Raw genomic sequence first — 24,564 nt, 5'->3', positions numbered from 1 at the left:
CGAGAAACAAACTGTCTTGTCAATGTTTAGTTAGAGAACCATTTACCAAATACGTTTTGGAACAAATTCCTCCCTGGTTTGCATCAATTACAGTGGTGAAATGAAGGATGCGTTTTCTCCCGGTTCATTTTAAATTCAAACTTGAGGACTAATATTAAAAGTGGAGTCTGCAGTAAAATAAACCAATTCATTTCTCTAGGCTCCAAATTTACACACACAAAAATCTTTAAGGGAAATTCCTTGATGTCTTCATATTCCTGCTTATTGTACCTATATTACAGACAGTTAAACCAAATTCTAGGCTTAAGTTTCTAGATCAATAGAACTGGTAGAAAATGAATGTTCGCTGCCACCAATTTGTAAAAAAACATGATCACCTTCTTAAACATAGATGATGATTTTAATGAATATCCATTATAAACTAGCCAGCCTATGTGTTCAAACCCAGCTATGTTTTAAAAACTGGTAAAAAATTAATGGGATATTGACATCGGTGCCGAGTATGTGGCCTTACTCAAGATATACATTTCATTTCTAATGATTGAACCTGGCTGAGAAGGATCTGGGCAGATTTGTGTCTGCTGGTTCCTATACGGCGCTGAGTAACCAAGTGGCACAAACACTCGGAGCAATAAAATAACTGGTCTATTCTAGTGAACAGATACTCGCTCTGAATGTGCAGAGATGCACGCGCTGAACTGTGTGCGCCGAGAGCCACCCAGCTGAAGTCAGTCTGACTCTCCCGCTGCGTCAAATCCACGCGGGAGCATCGTTGTTGCAGGATCAGGGCCCACATTTGAGCCTGCAAATCAGCCTCTTGGTGACAACCAGATTGGAAATGTTATTTATTTTATATATCTATATTTTTTCAGTTCCTCGCGAGGTCTGGAGACGCAGCGGGAGGTGCCGTGCTCGGGGTCGCTGGAGCCTCGCGGGACGCGTCCGGCTGCCGGGAGCCAGCGTGTGGGTCAGGAAACAACAGCCGAACGTCACCCTTTGCCTGAGCGCACCGCGAATAGAAGCCGAGGTACTCACAAGAGAAACGTGTAATCCCTTACTAAAAACAATTCTAAACTCATCAATCATAACTACAGACACAGGGGCTACAGACTTTCTGTTATATATTAGGAAGAACATTATTGCAGCGAGGGAGGGGAACGCTGGCTGTCGGGTAAAAGAGGTGCTCTGTAAACCTTGCACCCCAAACACCCGCTTCCCATATTAGGAGGACTCATAAGAAGTGCATTTTGTATAGTTCATTTAATTTCACAAAGGAAAAAAAAGATGCTGGGAGGGCTTGGTTTCTAAATAGCACAGGTAACTTTTCAGTACAGCTACCGATAGTTTAAAACAAGTGTAAGAGAGGGAGAGAAGCAGCTTGGGTTTAGTTGGCTTTGCTTCACAAGCATCCCTCAGAAACCAAGTTTTCAGGACTGTTCTCCAGGGATTATCTGCACAGCCACCCTCCTCAGTCTTCTAAAAATATAGTTAGAGGAGATGTGGGGAATCTGCCTTTTAGATGACAGCCTAGTGCCCCAAACATCTGTCCAGAAGGTGGATAAAACCCAGAAATAACCCAGAGGAAAGAGGCCGGAGCAGAGCTCTGCCCCGTGCCTGCCGGACAGTGGGACGATCCATTCCTTTCACTGCTTATATCCTTCTCTTGCCCCAAACTGCTGCTCCCCAGCCCTGGGAAGCCGAAATGCTGCGCTCCAAGCACGTGCTCAATTTTGCACAAACCAGTGAGATACTGGAGGAGCTGAAGCCCCTTCAAGGTTGGGCAGCAGCTGAATGCAAGTTTGAAAAGCTGCAATTGGCAGTTAAAATCCTATCGTTTCAGGCCCCCCACTGAACCTACCATGTATCTTTTTTTTCCCAGTAGCTAATTACAAAGGCTATTTCACACTTGATGAATGTTCGATCGCAATCCAAATAGTTTGCAGAAAAATCCACATGCCTGAGGATTGCCCCCTGCTAAACTCCGAGACGTTTGTTTCAGAGCTTATTCCTTTACAACCTGTAATATAATTGCTCCAGTGATGAAATAATTATTTTTGTCTTTGCCCTCAACCTATGTCACTTTGTTTAGATATGAACTCAACATTTCTTTATTAGAAGCAATTACTGTTTTGCATTCTGGCGTCCCCATACATTGCGCGCATAATGTTTAACAAAGCAAATGGGCTAAAACAGAGCTGGTTTTAAAAAATCGCCGCAGAAATGCCACGGGCAAGTCCTCAGTCGGTGCAAATGGCTGTTACTCATCGCGGCCCAAGTTCCACGTGCTAAGGAGCAGCCCATAATATTGTGACAGTTCACAGTGCCACTAACGATGGAAACCCAAGAATTCCTGATAATACGGAGGCTGATTTTCACAGCGAGGTTTCCTGCAGGCAGGCAGGGGTTTCTCTTCGGAGGGACTTTTGCCAAAGGGAATAGTGCAGAATAAGATGCGTCTTCCAGCTGAACGCTGCTACAATTTGCTAAAATCCACTCGGAGGTGCCTGGCTGGACACACAGGGCCTGGGTAGCACGGGGGGGCACGGCTGGGGCCGTCTCAGCATCACCCCACAGGGAACCCCCAACTTCTGCGGGACAGGGGGAGCAGCTCCCGGCAGCAGGTGCTCGGAAAACAAATGAGGGACACGGTGTGAACATCCAGTGAGGGGCTAAAATGTGCCTGTAAGAATCAAGATCTTTAGGCTCTTCACCATGTAATTTCACCCGCAAAAACTGAAGCTCACTTATTAATTTTGATAGACAATTGATCTGGTTCAAGGGTTTTATTTGACTAGAAAAGGCATGTGCTTTTTCACAGGCTGATTGAGAAGCGCGGGATATATATAATGCAGAAGGCTCAATGATTATACAACAAAAAGATGGGATCACCACCTGCCCACATTCTTGTGATAAGCAGATGAAGAACGTCTGTCAAAACATTAATTCCCAAATCTATGGGGGTAACACGGAATACAAATACAAATAAATGCACGTTGGAGTGCGCTCTCGTTATCTCTCATTCAGCCGAACGCCCCGGCGTGATTATACGATAGTCACATCAAATCGGGCGCTCGGCGGGGATGGATGTGTCAGCCCCTTTGGTTTGAAGATGTCAACGGCGGGGGCCCAACGCGCCTGGTGGCCTTTATTCCCCGGCCTCGCCACATCCATTCCCATCCCTACGCGCGGCGAGCGGGGCTACGATATAATAATTGCCATGTCAAGCGGAGGGGCTGGCGGCGATACAAAGAGCCGGGGGGCTCGGGCCGGACTTGGGGGCCGGATCCCGCTCCGAGCATCCCCCCCAGCCCGGCAGCGGCTCCCCGGGCCTGGCGGTGGACCCGGGGGGACGCGCGGAAGCTCCGCGGGCGCGCTGAGCGCGGGTGGCCGAACAAAGGCGGCAGCCGGCCCTGCCCGCCCCCCCCCGCGGCTCCCCGGGCCGCCGCCGAGCGCAACAGGCGCCGCGCCCCGCGGAGCCCCTGCCGCGCCCCGCCGAGCCGCATCCCCGCGGGTGCGCACGGTGCCCCTTCCTACCGCCCCCCCCACGCCGGCGCCTCCTTCTCCTTCCACCCCCCCCCCCCCGCCCCCTTCCTCGCTGCGTCTGTTTGTACTTTAGCTGATCCACTAATCCCCCGAGAGAGCCTATTTGTAGTGAAGAGTATCTATAGGGGGCGAGGCTGGTCCATGTGGGTTTGTGTCATTGGTTTGCAAGGAGAGACCCCGCCTATTGCCAAAAAAAAAAAGAAGAAGAAGAAGGGGGGGGGTGGAAAAAAAAAGGCAGTGAGAGCCTCTACCTCTCCCTCCGCTCACCCAGCGCGGCGAGGGGGAGCGTCCGCTCCGCCCAGCACCGCCCGGGCACTTTCTGGCTTAAAAAAACATAAATTAAAAAAAAGAGGAAAAAAAAGGAAAAAAATAGAAAAAAAAAAAAGGAAAAAAATAGGGGAAAAAAAAAAAGAGAGCCAGCGACCCTCCCCCCTTCAAAGTTGCAATTAGCATCCTCCCCGCTGCTGCTGCCCGGCGCGGCGGCTCCGCTGCCCCCGTCCGCTCCCGGCGGGCGGAGCAGGAGAGCGGGGAGGGGGGGGGGGAAGGATTAAGTTGGGTTTTTTTTGTTGTTTTTTATAATTTTTTGTGCGGTGTGCGAACGGGTGGCGTTTTTAAGGTGGATCTCCGGCAGGCACAGCCCGGTGGATGCGGGCAGGGATGCGGAGCTGAGGAGCGGAGCGGGGCTGCCGGGCCGAGCGGAGCCGCGGCGGCCGGGAGCAGGTAAGGGGGTGGCGGCGACCGGGCGCTGTCGCTTAGAGCTGCGCGACACGAAGGACAAGGGAAAGGCGAGGACATCTTTGCTTTGGATAGCGATGGAGGATGAAAAGGAAAGCGCGGGGTTGGGGGGGCGGGGGGGAAGGTGATGCAAGTTGCGCGGGCGCGGAGAGCGGGGGTGAAGTGGGGAAATCTTTTGTTGTGCCGGGCTCCGCATTGTTTACTTAGTGCCGAGCGCCGCCGACAACATCTGCCGGTGGATTAACGGTAGGAAAGTTTGGGCAACGGGATCCCCGCTGCGCTGGTGCGGCCGCCAGCTCCGCGTCCCCCGGCAGCCGCGTCCGCGGCTGCCGGGGGACGCGGAGCAGTCGGCCGCAATCCGCTGGTTTGGTTTTTTTTTAGGGGTTGCTTTTTATTATTATTTCTTAAATAATTTGTATTGGTAACATTTTATTCTTTTAAAAAAAATTGTTTTATTTTTAAAATTCTTTTTACTTCCTTTTTTTTGGCTCAATAACCGGGTTCGCCCCGCAGTCCCCGAACAACTCACCCGCGGAGGTGCGCGGTTCCCGGTGTCCGCAGGGCAGGGCGGTGCTGGGGGGGCCGCGCCTCCCTCCTTCCTGCCCCACCCCGCGGGGTTCCCGCTGCGAAATTTTCCCAATATTTATATATTTTTAATGTATTTATCCCCCCCCCCCACCCCGCCCCGGCTTGGGAATTCTAAACCCCGACATCGCTAGAAAGCAAAAGCGGAGGAGCTGCGCGGGTACGCGGATTTACGCCGGGTACTCTGAGGTTGCGCTCCCCCCCCCCCCCAAAATAAAAAGAACCACCCCCCCAACTTGCTGAAGGGGAAAGAATAGTCTTTTGTCCTGCCGAGGGACGTGCCCCCAAGGTAAATCCTGGCTGGGCTTTAGTTTAGCGCTCGGTACTTTGCCGGGGAGGAGGAAAGTGGGAGATGGAGATCTCAAAGTAGGAGAAGTAATTTTCTTCTTTCAGCTGCACTTCTGAATTGCCTGCGATGAATGTACGTAGCTCTAATTGAAGTACTTTAATCATTCACACTTGATTAAGTACTACCGTGACCGGAGGAGAGGAAGACGCGGGGCTCCCTCGGACGGGAGGGATGGGATGACATTTTAATCCCATGTTTTAAAAAACATTAGTGAAGCAGGAAAAACGATAGCCGGTTAGGTATAATGGACCGTTGTTTTCATACAGATGGTGCCTTACCGACGGGAATGAAATTGCAGTTATTGCAGATATTTTTTGTGGGGGGGAAAGGAAAAAAGGCACGTACTTTTCAGTTTGTTTAAGCAGAGTGAAGAAAATAATGATAGACGAGATGCCTGGTGACAAAATGCTTTTGTTCCTGTTTCCATCAGTGCATAAGGGCGCCGACCTGCTTTAGCATTCTTTAAAGGTCTCTTTACCAAGGAAAATTGAAGACGGTCTCATTATAGGAGAGTGTGTTCAGAATACCATGAGGTATTTATGAATTCAAAGGTGATTGTTGAATCGCAGACGTTTCAATTACGCATCCTGTAGTAAAAAAAAATATATATATATATATATTTGTGGCGGTGTGTTCTGTAATCTGTTATTACCATAAAGCTGATTTGTGCCGGAGCTCCGGAGCTGGCCCAGGGAATGGGCTCGAATCTTAAACAAAGATTTGTATTCCTCGCCTTGCAAAACTTTGTGCTGCAGGGGCAGCCCGGAGTTCCCATAAAAGCGATTGTTTGGGAAACGACAGCTATCGTCAAGTATTTTTCTGGAAGATCTGGCGTTGTGAATGCAGGACGGTATTTTTAGAAAGGAGCTCTGTATTTCTGGCTGGGTTTGGGAAGCCCACCTGTTAGTCATTAGCGGGGACAGAGGTTGGCTTTCATCGTTAGCAAACCCGGGCGCATCTGGGGCTGCGGGCGGTTACTGGCTTGCTCAGACACTGCCAGCCATGGGCAACCAAAGCATCGTTCCTTTTAAAAGTCATAACTAAGTGTTTCTAAAAGTGAATAGAAATGAAGATAGTTTAGTCAGAGTGCTGAAGCACTCCTGTGGTTTGAAATGCAGATTGCGGGAGCGTTTGACTTTTCGTTTTTCCCCTAGAATATCAGACCGAGATGCCTCCTCGGACCACAGTCCTATTGCCAGCTTTATAGCATACAAATTGTAGATGTTTTGCTCTTACCGTCTGGTTCTCTTGGTTTTAAGGTAGTTTTCTCCCATCCCAGCCCGTTTGGGATCCCCGCGATTTGCATCCCTGGAGCGTGATGCTCCACAGCCCCATTTACCAACAGCTCCCTCTTATCCCAACCTGCTTTTGGATGGCAAAGCTGTGCCATTTCCGCTCCTCATTCTCCTGCATGGGAAACGCTCAAAGGAATTTCCATATACCAAAAACCGTGGCACAGACTGTTGTCTGTAACGCTGTCATTTCAGTACGGACACTTGTCACTGGGGTCCGGTGATAATAATCCTCGTATCAGGAAAAACATCAGCCTCAAAGGATGAGGTCCCATCAGGAGTTGGACGGAACGTCCCGCAACCTTTGGCCGGGAAAGTTGATTTATTTATCAGTCTGGCTGCAGTTCAAATACAACTTCTTTGCTTCAGCTGAATCTTGTAAGAATACGTGCGTTCTACTTTAATGAAAAAAGCCTTGAATCGGGGTTTGCACAACCTTTTGGAAGAGGCAGGTTAATTTTGGCTGTTCTTTTGGCAGTGTTTGTCAGCTGTGGGAATTGCAAGTGGCTTTGTCCTTAGGCAGAAGAGATGGGAAAGCTGCTCTGAACACAGCACTGGCAGTTTGCAAGTGTTTTGTTAAAATCTGGCGGATGATGCTGTCTCATAAAATCTGATAGGTGTCATATTTACTCCGCACATCAGATCTAGCCAGTATTCCCTTCTCTGCTTTATATTCTACTTGTAGTAAGTTAAAGAAGTGGAGGGTGGAGCTGCTGGCAAGGAGCTTTTCAAGCTGGGGTGATTACACCTGCCCTAGAAATCTGGGATTTTTCAGAGTACAGGGACCCCTCAGCAACTTCCATTACCCCAAATCTGTTTGCAGCTCCCCCCAATAAAATCACCCCTTTTTGTACATTTGGTTATTCCAACAGAGAATAAGGAGATGTGATATGAATCTTACTAATTTTTATACTTGTGCTCCCACTCTCTTAGGAATTACAGGTCTGTCCTAAGACGGGTAAAGCCCTGATGTGGCTTTTATTTCTTCTGCACAGCCCGTTTAACTCTTAAAATGGAAGTGGCTGTTGTGCTGAGGATGTTTAGGTCCTGGGCTCTGACAGGAGAAGCGGCATCAGGGCTGAGGGGTGAAGCGGGGGGGCCCTCGGGGTCCCCTCGTGCAGGGGACATTGAACATTTGAGGGGCGGTTTGGGAGGTGCTTTCACTCTTGACTGAGATAACACAGACATTTTAGCCAGGAATTGGTGTTTTCTCTGCTCTGCACGTGATGCTGGAAGATGTAATTCCAAAACGTGGTTCGTCCCACCCAGGCACGCCTGGGCCAGCTCTTGTTCCTTCTCTCGTCTTCCTGTGGTTCATTTATTTGGTTCTTCTCCTTTGCCAGATAAAATCAAATAAAGTTTTAGGTGAAAGGATAAAATATGCCATGACCGTCCTTTGCCCCAGCGAGGGCATGGAAGCCAAACCTCCTCAAAATGCCCCATGTCTCAGCCCCATCATGGTTGGGAGACCGTGACCTTTGGCCTTTTACAGAGCACCAGGTAACAATCTCGGAGAAGCCAGCAGGAGTTTTTGGTAACCGAGCACAGAAGAATCAGTTGTGATGTATTTAGTTCTACAATGACCAATGATGCATTAGGAGTGTGCGCTCCCCTTGCTCGCACCCTGAGCCCCAGTGGTTTCTTAGAACCAGGAATTGTTTTCACAGGAATAAATATCTGGAGTTTTAAAGTTGTTTTTAATTTCTCCACTCTGAGGTGGTACCGCTGGCGGGAGGTCACGTTTGGGAAATGCGATGGTGAGATTGCAAAGAGAATGATGAAGAGTTCTTGTTTGGAACAGAAATCCTGTTTTGTCATGTTTGTCTTCAAGGCAAGAAGGGCCTGAATCCAGATTTGCTCCGATCTCGCCTCAATTTGACAGCCTGCTTGAACTCTCTGTGTTCAGACTGGGGGATAATCCTGCTGCACGGGCTTTGGGGTTTGCTTTGCTCTTTGGGTTTGTTATACATGTGAAAGGAGCACGGTGGTGATGGCTGGGAAGATCTCCATGGTCCTTCTGGCAAAGTCAATGGCGTTTTTTTCCACCATAGTGATTTATTTTTTTTAAATTAGTGCCTGGGTTATATTCTTTGTAACTTGTATGGGATTATTTTTTAAAAAGCGCAGCTGGGATAGTGAGAGGGGGAGAACGTGGGATGGAAGCGGAGTGACCCGGTGGGGCGGTTGACACCTGCGCACACGGAAGGTCCGTGCTGCTGGCTCGCAGTTGGCTTTGGCCGCTCTGGGGGCTGTGGTGACGTGTCCTACCTGAGGAGAAGCGTAGCCTGGAGCAACGCCGCTGTTTCCCCCCAAAAATCAAAGCTGTGGCATGATGCCCCTGCCGCTGTTCTGGGGGATGCCGGAGGCTTGTCCCTGCTCTGTGGTTTGGCCAGGGCAGGACACCCCCTGGGCTGCCACCACCTCCCGGGTGTCCCCACGGGAACTGCGTGCACTGGCGTTACGTGGTTATTTTGGATAATTCAGCTTTGTTTGTCAAATACACAGTATTCTGGGCGGATCAAGGTAGGCATTTTGATAGGCATCCATAAAGTCCCATCTGTTCTGGGACTTTACTGTAACACGCAAATAAAACCCAAGTTACTCAGATATATCACTACTAGATTTTAATTATTAACGGCTTGCTCCTCCAACCTGATCTGGCAGTAATTTCATGCATACTTCAAGCTTCTGAAAACCAGTGGTCCTGCTGGAAGTCGCTGCCCTGCTTCCTTCTGGGCTTCTGCCCACGCCCCCCGCCAGGAGCAGCTTTCACATGGGTAAAATAACATGCTTGCTTGTTGGATTTGGGGCTCCGCTTCCCCAGATCCTCTCCTTAATCCCCACCAGCAGTCAGAACAGCTTAGGAAGGACCTTTGCCACCACGGTGGCCAAACTAGGGTTGAGCAAAACACCCAGGTGTAGAAATCAGGGCCCACTGGCCGGGAGGTTTTGCAGAGGTGCTGGTAGGAACCTCGCTGAATGTATTTTCACACGAGGACCACTGCGTTTGCTCCCGTGTACCTTCACTTGTGTAATGTTGTCAAACACTCAGCCGCTATTTCTTTGCGACAACACATACCAATTATTACTTAAATAGAGCCCTGAAGCACAGCGCTGAGGGAGAATGTGTGGATTAGAGACATAATATTTACAACGAGCCAAGTCCTTAATGAGACCAGGAATAATGCAGATGGATTCGCTGTTGCTAAATATAACAGATATGTAATGGATGCTGACTATCATTTTATTACTATTCTTTTTTTTTAGCGACCTGTTCATTTTGGAAACAGAGTGAAACAGAGTGGCTTCTGTGCTGAGGAGACTGGCACAGGATTGTAAGATATTCCAAAATGTGCTTGGTTTTTGGTTGTTATTCTAATAACGGTAACATGTGGCTCTGCGAGGTGTGAGTGACCCTGGCAGGAGGAGGAGATGCAAGTCCATTCGTTTCTGCGCAGCTGATGGAGCCGAGAGCATCCTCGTTAGGGCAGAATTAAACGCACCTGACAATTAATGACACGGCTGGTGCCTGCGCAGACAGTGGGTGTCGTGCTGGGGGGTGTGATGAGCTTTGCGGGACCTCAGCCCGGCTTTAGGAATATTCTGGGGAATATTGATGAATATTTAGGGGAAGCTGGGGGACACGGTCCCTCCCTTCTCCATAAAACATTCCCTTTTGTTCCTACCAGTGTGAGCACAGGGCAGTGCTGTCATCGAAGGGTCCCCTGGCTTTTCTGCATCGTCCCTGTCCCAGCGTCCCAAATGTCCATGTGTACATCCACATACATACCTGTTCATACATCCACATGTATGCCAGTGTGCACATCCACATACATACCTGGCCAAGGCTTCCCTAAGGTCTTCCTGTTCCTCTGTGGGTGATTATTGGGATGTGAGGAGATCGTAGTTTATGTTCCCGATAAAGTTTTTAATTAAAACTTGGCCTTCTGGAGGCCCCTTTGAATAACTACATCTTGTCAGCTCTCGTCCTTGCTTTTATCAGCCTACCCGTTAGTTTTACAATGATAAATGTGTGTGTGTGGGGGGAATGTTCTTGATTTGTGTTAGCTGAAGGGAAAACCCTGTGAATTCCCCTTTAAAAACATGCTAGGCTGAATATCAGAGATGGCAATGGTACCTGCAGAGCTGTCAGAAAGCGGCGACTTCTTTGTTATTTTTATGTGGAAAATCTGGTTCTACATGAGAGGGGATGTTAGAAGAAATAAGCAATTTGAGCAAAGTAATTAGGCTAAATACTAGACATTACACTTAAAAATTGAGAGGCTTGAGCTTTGCTGTGATTAGTGGTGGATGAAATTAATTTAAATTCAATATATGGAAAAAAACCCCTTTTCATCAGCTTTCGTCATCTTGAAGTTATCTGAAGTTCCACCATCCTGCAGCACGAGCTTGTGCGAGTTCTGTATTTGCCACTGGTGTGCGGAACCCTTTTCATACAAAAATGGTACAATGCGATGTTTGAGCCCAGAATTAGGGTAACCAGAAGTTTAGTACTGGAATACCTGTGCTAACTTCACCTTTTACCCTGTGATAATAACAACACTTCTCAGATGAAATACCTATTTTCTGCTCCTAGAAGGAAACCAGATTCTTTAATACGCTGTAATGTTTTTCCTCCATGGGAGCCAGGATGCCCATTGATCTGGTAGCCCCGTGGCTGCGAGTGCAGCCGTGCCAGGGCATCCAAAGTGGCAGCGCCTGTTGCTTTTCCATATGATTCTATATTATTCTGACATATTTTCCCCATCCGTAATGTTTGAAGAGCAGAAAGCGCATATTTGTATCTCTGTACCTGGGCAACAAAAGTTGTGAGTATTAGAAAAAAGCAGCATAGGCAGATTTGGGGAGACAAAGTGCAGTTTTATTTTTCTCTAGCCAAAAGCTTGACGTGTTCCTTGAATTTATGCTTTCCCGGAGGCGACCAACTTCACTAATACTGGTTCCAGCCCTGCTTGGAGTATGAAATCTCATTGTAGTTTAGCTGTTGTGGCCAGTGGTATTGTTTGTTTGTTTTGTGGTTGTTTCTGAAAGAAATGGAGTTGAATAATGTATCAGGAGGAAGAATCGGGCCAAGCTTGCCTGCTTCACCTTCGGCCATCGCCCTCGCAGCCTCTCCTCGGGGCCGTTGGAGGTGCTGGATGCTGAATTGGGGTGCACAGCCCTTAGGATACAGTAAACTTTGCACGGCCGAGTGCCCGAGAGATGTGGAGAGTGGAAATCAGAGCTTGAGGAAAGTGGCAAAGGGATGCAGGGACAAGCTGTGGCTGATGGTGATGAGCACAACCAATGGTTTCTATAAAATGTTAGAAATAAAACTAGGTTACTAGGCAAAGTTAATAGAAAAGACAAAAATATTACCCTTTTTGTTAGGGGGAAGGTAATGGTGTTTTTAGACGCCGTTACAATTGTGGTAGAAGTGGATGTTAAACAGCAACTGCTTTAGTCAGACTTTTGTACGTCAGTCCCAATGTCTCATTTGACGGGGAGACTGAGCCGTTAATGTGTATTTTTTACCAAGTCTTGAAATGTTGGAGAATTCCCCACGAGCTGCAGCAATACTGATGTTGTTTTATTAGAGAAAAGCAGTAAACGGGCCAGGCTGAGTAACATGGACCTGTCAGCTTAATATGAGAGTCCTGGCAAACGGTCCGAGGGGTAGGGAGGGCAGGATGGCGATGCCTCGGTCTCCATCAGCACGGATTTGGGGCAGAACATTCTCTACAACGAACTTTGCTGTTTCCCTTTAAAGAGCTCGTTGATGGGATTGATAAAGGTAACTGCAGGGGTTTTTTATTCACTTAAAATTCAGCAAGAAATGCAGCTTGGTGCAGCACCGCTGTTTTGGCTGGGAACGTGCAAAAAGAGTGGCTGAGACCCAGCAGAGTGTCAGCTCTCAAAATACAGTTGTAAAATCAGAAATAATTTCCAAACATCTATTTCTAGCAGCCTCTCTAAGCTCCTTTTTTTGTTTTTTGGTGTCCTTCTGCTGCTAAATGTGTTTGTGAGCACCCTGTGATGAGGCAGAGCCACCGTCGCTAAAGCTTGAAATGTCACTTAAAGACTGGGAGAGTGGTAAATAATAAAAGGGAGTGACCGCTGGCAAAAGCGATTTGTGTTGCTTGAAAACAAGCAGGTAATATTTCTCAGATGGCCGACTGTAAATTTCTCTATCTCAGAGCAAACAAGGCAGGCGGTACCTCCGGGATGCTGTCTGGAGAAATCACGTCTTTGCGGAGGAGTCACGAGCCAGCGCCGCTGGTGTGATACTATGGCCAAAGGTCTCGTGTGCTCCTCGGCTGCTGTGCTGGCAGGTGGCTGCCGGGCTGCAGATGGGACGTGGCACCTGCCGTGTCCCCAGCGCCCGGCCAGGGGCTGCGGGGACGCCGGGGGAGTCGGGAAGGGATGCAGGGGAAGGGCCTGGGAGCTCCAGCCGCTTGGCTTATCCAGGAGGGTGTTGGAAGGTAAGTTGATTAAGGCAATTAGCGTTGTCATGGGGAAAACAAATTGAATAATAAAGAGCTCTGGGGTCTAGCAGGCAGCGTTTTAACCAGAGCCCGTAGCTGGGGGGTGAAGGCAGGGAGAGGCGGGAGCTCAGGTCTATGGGTTTGGCACCATCAGTGGTGGAAGAGGAGGTGAAAGGAACGGTGAATGGTGAAAGGAGATTGGAGCATGGAGGCGGTTGGTCTCTTCTCCCAAGGAACAAGTGACAGGACAAGAGGAAATGACCTCAAGTTGTGCCAGGGGAGGTTTCATTGGATATTAGGGAAAAATTCTTCCCAGAAGGGGTTTTCAGGCATTGGAACAGGCTGCCCAGGGCAGTGGTGGAGTCACCATCCCTGGAGGGGTTTAAAAGGCGTTTAGACGAGGTTCTTAGGGACGTGGTTTAGTGCTAGGGTTAGGTTGCATTATGGTTGGACTCAATGATCCTGAGGGTCTCTTCCAGCTGAAACGATTCTAAGAGGCAGCTGAAGGTGTTGGTGATTTCTTCACCTTTGGAAACGCTCCTTTCAGGGATGTTTGTTCAAGCTGGGATTAATTTAGGGCTGTTAGTGTGCAGTGTGTCAGGCTGGAAAATCACAGTGGTCTCTTCTGACCTCAGGAAAGATTGCAGGTTCTTAGTTTCCCTAAAAAATCCCTTGTGTCCATCACAGAGGTGAATTATCTCAGTGTCAACACCAGGTGCTCAGGTAGGAGTTTAGCAGGGGCTGTGTCAGCCTGTTTTATGGCTGACGCCTGGCCCAGATGTGAATTAATTTAGGTGCAGGAAGGAAATGAGAGAAGATTACTTCTTTTGGTAGTCATGCGCTTTATCTAATTGTGCAGAATTTATTGAAACCCTGAGTCATCTCGTGGGACATCAGAAATAACTTCTGAGAAGAACACAAACAGGAGTGCAAACTGATCAAAACAGGTCAAACCCAGATTTAAAGATTAATTATACAGCGCTTGTGGTTGGCACAAAAACAATGCGTTTGTGTGCAACTTTATTTTTATTTTGAAGCGAGAGGCATACAGCTGAGTATTTGCAAACTTGCGCCTCTTCTGGGTGAGTTTTCAGATCGGTCCGTCCATCTCATCCATCATTTGTGGATGAGGTTTGTGGGATCCTCGGGCTCTGGTCCGTGTTGTGCTCAAGTACACAGGAGCTGTCATGGCAGGAATGTAGTTTCACATCCCCTTTGTGTGTGTATATATATTTTAAAACTATATATATATATATCTACAGGTATATATATCTGCTGGGTACGTGCTGGCTTTGCACGTCTAGAGGTCAGATATGTTCAAAGCCTCATTGCAAAGAAAACAGGGAGCGCATGAACACATCAGGCAGTGCCTGGGGATGTTTCTTTGGCCACTCAAGGTCTCCGTGTGCTGGCCAAACTGGAGCAAAATGGGAGTTTGCTGGTGCAGTGAAAAGCAGGATAGGAAGGCGGGCTCACATGGTAACACAGCTGGGGCTAATGCTGTGAATTAAGGACATGTAGATGTTTGGCTTTGTATGATTTAGGTTAGGCAAACAAACAAACCGCATTAATCTCATTACTCAAGCAAATGAAATAAACCTTTAAGGCACTTAAAACACGCCGATATTAGTGAGGCGTCAGAGCAGCGAGGCCCGTTTCCAGACAACACCGCGACTCCTACGCGTAAGGTTACTCGCGTGTGTAAATGCTGGCGGGATGGGGCGTTACTCGGGGGTGGCAGTGGGGCTGGCGTGGCTGGGAAGGATTTAGTGGATGCACTGGGAATTGCATCAGTGGTTACTGGGCATCCACGTCTCTGCATCACTCCTTTATCCTTCCACTTTCAAAGATGCGAATGCAAAGGTCCTTGTGGGGAATGCAATAAAAACTCCTCAAATAGTCATTAAAAGCGATGTATTCCTACGTACCGTGTCCTGACATCTCTCTGGTGGTGTAATGGGTGTTGCAAACCTAAGCCCGGAGAGGTTGGTGATTTTGTTTTGGTGTCCTGCTCATTGCAGTTTATTTAGAGGAGAACATTATTAACTTTGGTGTGTTAGGCTATCCCAAGAATTTTCTGTTGTCTTCTAATCGCGTTTGTTTGGGCATTGGTTAGGCGGAGAAATGGCTGAATGACGTGTCGTGTTTATAAAATCAAGAGTACCTAGCTATTTTCATACAGATCTCTTAATAGAGATTAAACACAAAATAAAGCAGAATGCATCAACAGTGATATTCCCATAAGCAATATTGTAACTTGTATGCAGTGTAATTATATTTTGTACACTTGCCAATTAAGCAGTTACGCTTTAGAGAAAAATTACTTTCAAGAGATGGATGAAAAGCACCGCAGTAAATCAAATAAAATATACATGTGTTAGAGGGTTTTGTGTATGCAGCTGAAATGTTAACGTTTTCTGCCGCGCTCAGGTTGCAGTACATGTAAGGGTGCTCTGCGTCCTGTAGCTGTTTTGGGGAGCAGAAAATAGCGGATAGAAGGGAAAAAAAGGCATAATAAAGATGTTGTTCCCTGGACCGGCTGCGTGCCGGGGGAAGCCGAGGTGCTCGGGCAGCCCCGCTCTCCGTCCTGGCTCCTGCTGAGCTCCTGCCCCTCCGAGGACACGGGGTGGGGACCAGCCAGGTGGACACCCCAGGATGGGTCTGGGCACCCCGGATCCCGTCCGGGCTCCCCCAAACGGCAGGGCGGCTGCCCCAGAGCTCACAGCCGCTGCGCAGCCCCGGCTTACCTGCTATGTCTGGTCTTTCCCTCTTTTATTATGTTTTCAAACAGTTTTGCTTTTGTTCTTGGGACAGTCGTGTTTTCACCCCACAAAACCTGCAGCAGCCCCACCGCACGGTGGCCATGGGACCATGCAGAGCCTTATTTGTGATTAAAACCCCCCAATGAACCATCTCCTAACAATTCATGACTTGATTTTCTTCACCTGCATTGACAGCGATGTCACCTGCAGCGTGGGGTGTGGAAATACCTGCGTTCTGTTAACAAATTGATGTTTGCCTGTAACTTCAGTGCCCTTCAGTGGGCATTGTGCATACCTTCAGCAGTTGAGTTGATACCTTCACTGCTTTGAGGAGCTGTGCAAACAATATTCAAGCAGCGATTTGACAACACCCTCAGACACACGGTGTGAATTTTGGGGTTGTCTGATTCAGGGACAGAAGTTGGACTCGATGATCCTTGTGGGTCCATTCCAACGTAGGATGTTCTATGATTTTTACACCTAAGGGAAAGCAGGTTTATTTTCGCCAAGCCGGGGGTGTTTGTACCTGCAGCGGTGGGACGGGCACCCGGTTCCTGCTGTTGTGTTGGGTGCGTGGTGCCAAGTTCATGTGCTGCAAGTCAAGACCTTAGCGCTGAAAATAACCTGCGTGGAAGTGCAAGCAGAAACGCCAGCTTTCCAGTGCATGGCCGGGCTGGAAATTACAGGGAATTCCGTCAATCCGTAAGAAGTTACCCAAGGACTGTTATTCGCTGAACAGGCACAGTGTTGGTTCAACATCTGGTTAATTCTCTTTCCTAATGTAAACTCCCTGCAAGGTGACTGTTAGTTGAAGTTGCTGAGAGAAGTGACATTACATTTTTTTATTACACCAGGAGGTTTTTATATGAGGATTGCAAAACATTTTGTGGGGCATAGGTGGGTTAAATGAGCTGCCCAAAAGTGTGTTGCATGTGCGAAATACCCAAATGGGGAGAGAGGAGTTTTCAGTACAATTCGCTTTTCTTTTAAGGGTGTAACCAGCGCAGCGCGTAGTCTCCTGTGATGTGCATCTTTCCCCAAACCAGCTAATTTCTTTTTTTAAAAGCTTTCTGGTAGTCGTGATGTCCTCTCCTGAACTCGCCAATATAAAACCAGTCCCCTAAGGCAGACGAAGGAGGAATCCAAGCAAACCGGGTGTTTGCTCTTGAGGTGTGGCCGTGTTTGTGAGACACGGGGCTGGCAGGGACGGTGCTGCCGGAGCCATGTGGGCTTATGCACCTGCAGCCTCTGAAATGAGATGTTTGTCATCTAAAGTGCTCACGTTTTAAATGTTAGTGTCTGAGTGTGCCTGGCATGGTTTATCGTTTCAGTGTTACGAATCTGCGCGCTTTCAAAGACTTACAGAAGGTGTTTGCGCGTAAAAGCTTGTGATGAGAGTCTAGTTTGAAGATGACAAAATAAAGCGGTAAAATAAAAAAAAACCCTTAAAATGAATGTGATGTAGAATAGAGTTATCAGCTGCCCTCTGTCTCTATTTTCATGGAGCTTGGCTCGTGGCATCACCTGCCTGTGTGGGTTGTGCCAGTGTCTGCCTTGCCCAGCTGCCTTCTGGGGAGGATGAGGATGCTCATGGGGAGGATGAGGATGAGGATGCTCATGGGGAGGATGAGGATGAGGATGCTCATGGGGAGGATGAGGATGAGGATGCTCTTGGGGAGGATGAGGATGCTCATGGGGAGGATGAGGATGAGGATGCTCATGGGGAGGATGAGGATGAGGATGCTCATGGGGAGGATGAGGATGAGGATGCTCTTGGGGAGGATGAGGATGCTCTTGGGGAGGATGAGGATGAGGATGCTCTTGGGGAGGATGAGGATGAGGGTGCTCTTGGGGAGGATGAGGATGCTCTTCGGGAGGATGAGGATGAAGATGAAGATGCTCTTGGGGAGGATGAAGATGCTCTTGGGGAGGATGAGGATGCCCTTGGTGCCGCTCGCCTGCTGCAGTTCCATACCCTGTCTCTAGTGCCGGTGTTGAGTCTCTTACATTTTTGCTCCTGACACCGTCCCTTTGCTGTGCTGCGCAGTCTGAAGTGCCGAATGCAAATCGATGACTGCAGGGTTGTGGGGTTGTGGTTTTGGTTTTTTTTCCCTTCAAGTCCTGTGCATTTGGTTCTTCAGGAGCCTGGCAGCCGAGGCAAGTTTATTTCTGTCAGTTTATTTTTATCGTGATGCTTCTGGCCCCGCTGCTGCCGCTGGCCGCTGCTTTGCAAGGCGATGGCGTGGAGCGGTGTAGCATGGCCAGTCCCTCTCTCTGCGTGTGTTCCTCTCTCCAACACATTTTCTTGCTCATCCCCGACGTGCCCATGTCAGTGTGTCCCCGAGCTCTGTCCCTGTGCGCAGCAAGAAGGTGGAGTTCGGGAGTGATGAGGGATAATGATGGGACACAAGCAGCAAATCTCAGGGTAAAATAAAAGTTCACCCCATATATCTTGGATGGGTGCGTTTTGCGAAGCGTTTCTTGACTTTGTCACAGATTAATTCCTGGCTTTATTCGCAGCTGCGTTGCTTCCAGTGAGTCTGGGGGAATTGCTGTGGTATTACAGTCATCTTTAGAGCTCATGCACTTCATTACCTTGAAAACCGTACTGTGAATCTCACTAATATAAAGTGAGTCTAAATTGGATTTGGAGTCATTTTTCCCCACCAAGCTAGTGCTAGCATGATTTCTGCTCAAGATGCAGGACTTTGGTCGAGTTGAAGAGTTCCTTTGTCGTACCTTGAGTGTATCAATGCCTCATATGTAACCTTTCCTCTTCTCCCTCCCGCCGACCCGAGCCTCTCTGCTAATTTTGATTTGGGAAGAAATAAGCCAAGGTATGCTCTGAGTATAAGGAGATGATTATCACAATGGAATAATTACATTTCGGTACTTCATTTGATTTGTTAGCTGGAAGATTAGTCTGAAAGCACAGAAGAAAATGAATGCATTGTTGACTGCAGGAAGTTATTTATGAGTTTTTACTTGTGTTTAAAAGAATTCCCCCTGTGACTTAAGTAGCAGTGCGATTTATGGCCTTTCACATTGGATAGCTGAATAAATAAATAGAATAAACACAGGAAGAATAAAAAGAACTGGTACCAGGTTTTGTGGGTGTACAGTTTCTGTTGTGGAATGCAGGAAGCAATGGCTTTCAAAACCCAGCCAGACGGATCAACGAAAATAATGCACGCATTACATTGAAAAAAACCAACATGATTCCAATGTTTTGCATTAATTATGTTATGGCAGGAGAAATGCTTACGTGCTCATATGCTCTGTGTTGGGTTTGTGTTGTGTTTCTGTAATTTCTCCATTACTATCTTCATGTAATATTCCTTCCATGGCTGCTTCTCTTATTCCTGCTTCCACAAATCAAACCAACAGCACGATCTGGGAGGGAGAAGAGGTGCTGGTGCTGGTTTGGGTGGTGGCACCGTCACCAATGGAGATGGGTCTGCTGGGCATGGGGTGGGAAGCACTTGAGAGGTGAAGGAGTGACGTGGAGGTGAGGATGGGATTGGACAGGATTGAGTCTTCCCGAGGGGACTTTGCAGCCCTCATTGGAAAGCTCATGTGTGGAAACTTAAGTGAGAAGTCCATCTGAGTGGAATTAGTCTTCTGCTGCCATCGTGGAGGATGGGAGGTTGTCAAGGCCCTCCTGAGATGTGTCCCTCTGCCTGGGTTGCTCACAATGGAGCAGTCGCTCAATACCCGTCTTCCCAAAGCAGGCTCTTAGCGCCGAGCGTGCCTTATCGCTTGACGATTAAACCTTGTCACTCCACACTCGGCGTTGTCATGTCGTGTCCTGGGTCAGCAGAGTGCAGGAAAGTGGAAATAAAGGCAAACCTCCTGCTCGGGCTCTGGAAGACGTCGGTGACGAGTGCGCTGATTCTGTCAGAGGCGATCAGGGATGCTCCCGCGCCTCGGAGCGGCGACGGGGACCGGGCTCCGCTCGCTCCGCTGCGGGGATGCTGATTTACAGCGGCTGGTGACGTGGCCCAGAATGGGGTTTTAGAGCAGCTCGGACGTGGATCAGACTCGCTGTGCTTTCGGGAAGCCCGTCGGGCAGATTTCGTACATATTCAAGTGGGATGTCCTAATTTTGGCAGTGGCTGGGAAAAGGATGCTGGCCAGAGAGCAGCCCACGGGCATCTCCCAAGGCTTCTTTGCTGAGTACAACCTTCAGCGTTTGACGGGGTTCTCCTCAGGGGAGAGGCCAGCTTGCAAATACCACATATCAAATGGTGGTTGGTGCCTTCACTCTTTTTTTGGAAAGGCAGAAAGGGGAAGGAGCCCTGCCTGAAGTCCAGGCTGTTCCTTCTGTGGGCAAAACCTGTGAAAGGACCTTACAGAGGCTTGGAGAGTAACAGGGGCTAACTGAAGTTGTTTTAAACATTAAGAAAGCTTAACTCTTGCGCTCCCCAGTGCTGCAGACCAAAGGAATTGGTGGGACTCTACTCCACAAATCAGTGGGGGGCTGAGTGCCCTCACCTTGGAAGATGATGCTTGCCGTGTTGGTCAAGAGGTTATATGAAGAAATGAGCTTCCACGTGCGGTGTTGAGTTTATGCGGGTGGGAGGATGTCTGGCAGGACCTCCTCGGTGGCCCAGCTGGCCTGAGTTGTACAGATTATGTGGTTTGGGGGAGAGGTAGGAGGAGCTCGGGGGGTGGAAAGGCGACTTCTTTTGTGTACTTGAGAAACCCTTCAAAAGTGATGCGGCTGTGTTAAATTTTCACTGGTTTTACACAGACGACATTCATGAAACCCAAACCCATCGTCATTGTTGTATCAGCAGAAGGTGTTGGTAGATGCATAATATGTAGAGTAGCTGTTCACAGAGGGATTATTTATCGATATTTATTCTTCCAAAGGGGGACTTTGGGAACATCCAGAAGTCTTGGATGCCCTTGGAAGGGTTGGGGCCTGGGGCAGTCCCGTGGTTGTCCCTCACAAGCTGAACCCACCGGCGTGTATTTTCCATGATGGGTGGGAGCGAACACGGTCGCCTTGGAGAAACCATCACTTTTCACGAGCTTGGGTGTTGAAGCCCAATGCAAAGTTCCTCTCCGTCCTTGACTACATTAAATTCATTTATGGTGTGATGACGGATGTCGGGCACGAATCCTCCAAGAAAATGCTGATTGTGGTCCTGGTTATTTTGGGACGAACTGGCTTCTATGGTGCGATCAGCCCAGAGTGCTGCGGGTGGCTGCCTTGTGTCCCTGGTGCCTGGCGCCGATGTGCTTTCTGCAGTATTAACAGTCCCTTTAGTAATCTTCTAATTTTTAAATACTGAGCGTAAGCTTTAAGTAAGCCAGGCTTGGTGTTGATTGTGATTTATGTTACGATGGCCGTGCCGTAATTTGCTGTGTTATGCACCAGAAAGTTGAGCGCATTAGGATGAAGTCTTTCAATAACGTGCAACAAATTCTCATCATCAAGGAGTAACCGTTGTATGCATTGTGTTGAGTAATTACAGAGTACAAGGAAGATTTGATGGAGGAACTGTAGCTTAATCTCCTGCACTTCATTACATTTTCCCTGTGGTGGTAGCGAGAAATGGGAGGTATATTTTATTTTCCAATTTGAGTGTGCTTGCTCAGGATGGCCTTGTTCTTAATGTTGCTTCGCAGGGGAGAATTTACAGTGAGGATTTCCATTAATGCTAATGAGAGTTATGCCCATGCACCTGACTGGCCTGGTGACAGAGGAGGAGAAATAATAATTAAATCCTTTGTCTTCTAAAAAGAATAAAATGACCTTAAAATGTCCAGTTATGTCAGTGGGAAGTGACTGAGAGTGGGAGCTGCTGCTGTTGCTGCACTTGACCATTCACCAGTGGCTGAGAAGGTTTTAAAAGAAAAGGATAAAAAGAATTAAGAGAATTAAAGAAGAAATCGAGGAATGCGTTCTCATTGGGGAGAATAATGAATAATCTAAGGATAGATATTGTGATTATAAAACAAAACATACAGACTGCGAACATAAAGTTGTCTGAAATGAATTGCAGTTGGTTTTCTTTATGCTTGTGATTAATACACTCTTCCATTTGAAGCCATTAGGGATAGTGCTGCACTTGATTTAAACTAAGTGCAGTTAATATTTTTGGTTATAAATTTCAGGCGTGCCGGTAAAAAAGCATCAAAAAGCACAATTCTTCGTGTAAAGCAACCACAAATTCCTATTATTCCCCATACAAAACAAGAGGCAGGTTCTTCTGCAGCTGAATTTTGCGTGTTGGGGAATTACAGCGCATACGGCATTAATAGGAGCTGTTGTGACACATCTTCTGCAGGGGAGTCTATCGAAAGGGAGCGAGGAAAGGGCTATACTTAATCAGTATAAATGTCAGTAGCATGTTTTAATAAATTCTTGATTTTGCTTGGACTGTTTGCAATTGCATATTTAAAAGGGATCTGCCATCCCCTTTCGAAGGTATGTGACATTTAAAAGATCTGTAAAGAAGATTGGTTTGACAGCTTCAAATTACATTTGAAAGAGTTTTTTTCCTTTCAAAATAGAAAATGAATACTTCCTATTCTAAATGTCACTGCAAAGACGTAAACATGTTTAATCAAATTATATATTTAATTTATGTAAAATGTAATTTTTTATTCATGCAAGAGACTCACTTGTTACATTTTTACCGTCTCCAAAGCTTCGCAAAGTTGAATCTCTTGAATAAATCACTGCTCAACCATTTTTCAGATTCTTCCAAAATAGCTGTTGCCTGATTGTTGGATCTCCCCACTTCCAGGTATTTGTGATTCGTAGAATCATAGATTCATTTTGGTTGGAAGAGACTCTCAAGATCATAGAGTACAACCATTAACCCACCCCTGGCACTGCCCCATGTCCTGAGAACCTCATGTCCGTCTGTCCAGCCCTCCAGGGATGGTGACTCCAGCACTGCCCTGGGCAGCCTGTTCCAATGCCCGACAGCCCTTTGGGGAAGAAATTGTTCCCAAGATCCAACCTCAACCTCCCCTGGCGCAACTTGAGGCCGTTTCCTCTGCTCCTGGCGCTGGTTCCTGGGGAGCAGAGCCCGACCCCCCTGGCTCCAAGCTCCTTTCAGGCAGTTCAGAGATCAGAAGGTCTCCCCTCAGCTCCTGTTCTCCAGCTGAACCCCCCAGGTCCCTCAGCCGCTCCCATCACACTTGTGCTCCAGCCCCTCACCAGCTCCGTTCCCTCCTCTGAACTCTCTCTAGTACCTCATTATCCTTCTTATGAGGAGGGGCCCAAAACTAAACAGAGGACTCAAGGTGCGGGCTCAGCAGCGTCCGGCACCGGCCGCCCTCGAGGACGGGCTGCTTTTCAAGAAAGGAGATGAGCAGTAATCCCGGGCGAGTCCCGAGAGCCCAAAGCTGCTTTAGGCAGACGTGTGTCATCAGGTGGTGTCACCCGGCTCAAGATAGATGGGTGTCTGGGGGCTGAGGTCTTCTTGCTAAGAGGGGAAGCAATGGAAGAGGAATCAACGGCAAAAAAGCAAAACCGTGCAATTTAGCTGTGTCGCCTCATTTCTGTTTTGATGTCTGCAGACTTCTTGTGTTTGCTAAACACATGCTCATCCCAAAGTCAGAACTGCTAGGTCGTACCTGCCCAGGGAGGAATATCGCAGGGCACACAGACCTTTGAGCACGCCCTGTGTCTTGCGTCCGTGTTTGAGGATGGCCAGGCAGGCTGTGGGTTATCTCTGGCACACAGGAGGGTTTTGTGCAGGATCTAAAAGCCAAGAAGCAGTAAAGAGTGCAGTCGTGTCACTGGAAGCCTCCTTTGAAGGAGGGAAGAGCAGGACCTGGGCAGACAGTGGAGCATCAGTAGCACTGGCCTTGGGGAAACGTCTTGGTTTTGAAAACTCTAGTGATACCTTCATTTCCATTTTTTAATCTCATCAATTAGTAATTCTGGTTTAAGTGCTCACAGATCAGGAGGACGTTAAGGCACCAGGAGTTAACCGCAATTAACCACCACTGCCAGACAGATCCTGGTTGAGGGCAGACCCACGCTACTAGGGATATAAAGGCTTTGGATACACCAGAAGACATAGTTTGATCATTTATTTGGTCGATAGAGGTACCGTTGGGCTTTCAGAGAAGGCAGGTGTGCACAGAAAGGACAGCATGAATGCTGGAGAGCACAACTCAGAACCTGATGGTCTTCAGGTAAATCCATCCTCTAGCAGGAAGAAGAGTCAGAAGCCTCTCCCCTAAGATAGGTCACATTCTCATGGTCTTCTCAAACTTGCTCTGTCCTGCTCATGTTCCCAGCGGCTATATTTGTGTGTATTTATTTATGTAGGAGATGGCCAAGCCAAAGCAACCTAAGTGAGGATCTTGCATGCAAAGACCCCATCCTGGAGCGGTCCTGGACGCTGCTCTGTGTGGATGTGGTGGCGGTGGCAGCTCCACCATCAGGCCTCCCTCGAAGACTTTCTTGGGTAAACCCACCATCTGGGAGAGTTTGGGTCTCTCAGTCCTTTTTTGCTAACAGCAGAGAGGGCTTGAGGGAATGAAATAATATTGACAAAGCTGTAATTTAGGTAATTAGCCAGCTGTCGTGTCTGTTGAGAAGGACAGGGGATATGTCTTCCTTGGTTTGCAGTTTCCTTAGAAGGGAAAATGTGTCTGACTCTCAGTTTGCAGGTAGCTAAAAATGTTGCATTTGGCAGATGGGGGGAGACATGCATTTTAGAGGCCCCAGAGAGCTCCTGGATGTTCTCTGAGCCCCCCCCAGTGTTGGCCTGATATTAAAATAATACAGGAGATAACAGAGGGGTTTTGTTTTGCAGCTGCTAATGTAAAACTCCCTG

The 24,564-nt window shown here is 48.1% G+C and overlaps 1 protein-coding gene across 2 annotated transcripts in view; it reads left to right on the top strand.

The window, feature by feature from the left end:
- Positions 1-3,788: 3,788 nt before the first annotated feature.
- CTBP2 (C-terminal binding protein 2) overlaps positions 3,789-24,564 on the top strand; it is a 137,403-nt gene continuing 116,627 nt past the window's right edge. For both annotated transcript variants that reach the window (XM_082054447.1, XM_082054443.1), the window contains exon 1: positions 3,789-4,263. The gene's annotated coding sequence lies outside the window, so the exon portion shown is untranslated. The remainder of the gene's footprint in view (positions 4,264-24,564) is intronic.

The sequence above is a fragment of the Streptopelia decaocto genome (genome assembly GCF_964273445.1).
Source record: "Streptopelia decaocto genome assembly, chromosome: 5".
NCBI lineage: Eukaryota > Metazoa > Chordata > Aves > Columbiformes > Columbidae > Streptopelia > Streptopelia decaocto.
This window is presented reverse-complemented; position numbering and strand designations above follow the sequence as displayed.